Raw genomic sequence first — 1,240 nt, 5'->3', positions numbered from 1 at the left:
GAGTTCTTAAGAATGAATTCTAGTGTTTCAAGGTGATGTTCTTATCATCACCAAAGCTGATTGATCTTCATCAATTTAGCTCTTGAATGCAATGTCCTGTTGAAGCTTGTTTAGCCATGTCTAATTTCTTTAGACTAAAGCTTTAGACTAACATTGCATGATTCCTGGAATTCTCATTAAGAATTTTGATACCTTTATTTTCTTTTGTAATTTTCGAAAAATCCAAAAAAATTACAAAACCATAAAAACCAAAAATATTGTATGTTTCTTGTTTGAGTCTAGTTTCTCATCTTAAGTTTGGTGTCAATTGCATGCATTCATTCATGTGTCTTACGGATCTTCAAATAATTCTTGATGATTTCTTACTCTGATCTTTGAATTCTCTTGACTTGAGTGTTTATGTGTCTCATATGCATTCCCATTAGTGTCAGTAGTATACAAACTGCTAAGTTTGGTGTCCTGCATGCATTGATATTTGATTTTAGTTGCATTTTCATTATTCCTTATTATTAAAAATCCAAAAATATTTTTTATTTGTGTCTTTTCAAGTCAATAATACAGAGAATTGAAGACTCAGAACATACAGCAGAGGAATTGCACAGAAAAAGCTGGGCGTTCAAAACGCCCAGTGAAGAAGGACAGGCTGGTGTTTAAACGCCAGCCAGGGTACCTGGTTGGGTGTTTAACGCCCAAAAGGGTAGTGATTTGGGCGTTAAACGCCAGAATGTGCACCATTCTGGGCGTTTAATGCCAGGATGGCACAAGAGGGAAAATTTTGTTTTTAATGCAAATTTTTTTCAAGTTTTCAAAGTTTTTCAGAATCAAATCTTTTTCAAATCATATCTTTTCAATCATATGTTTTCAAAATTGATTTCTTTCCATTTTCAAAGATACTTGCTATCAATTAATGATTTGATTCAACATTTCAAGTATGTTGCCTTTTCTGTTGAGAAAGGTTTAATGTTTGAATCATATCCTTTCTTGTTAGCCAAGTTTTTAATTTTCAAAATTAAATCTTTTTAAAAAAAATGTTTTTCAAATCATATCTCCTCAATCACATCTTTTTAAAACTAATCATATCTTCTTAACCACATCTTTTTCAAAATAGCTTTCAATCAAATCTTTTTGATTTCTAATTTCAAATTCTTTTTCAAAAATCACTTGGTTTCTTTCCCACTTTTATTTTCGAAAATAAATTAGTGTTTTTCAAAATGTTTTCAAAATCTTTTACTTAATTTTC

The sequence above is a fragment of the Arachis duranensis genome, chromosome 9 (genome assembly GCF_000817695.3).
Source record: "Arachis duranensis cultivar V14167 chromosome 9, aradu.V14167.gnm2.J7QH, whole genome shotgun sequence".
In the NCBI taxonomy this organism is placed as follows: domain Eukaryota; kingdom Viridiplantae; phylum Streptophyta; class Magnoliopsida; order Fabales; family Fabaceae; genus Arachis; species Arachis duranensis.
Note: the sequence above shows the minus strand (reverse complement) of the source record.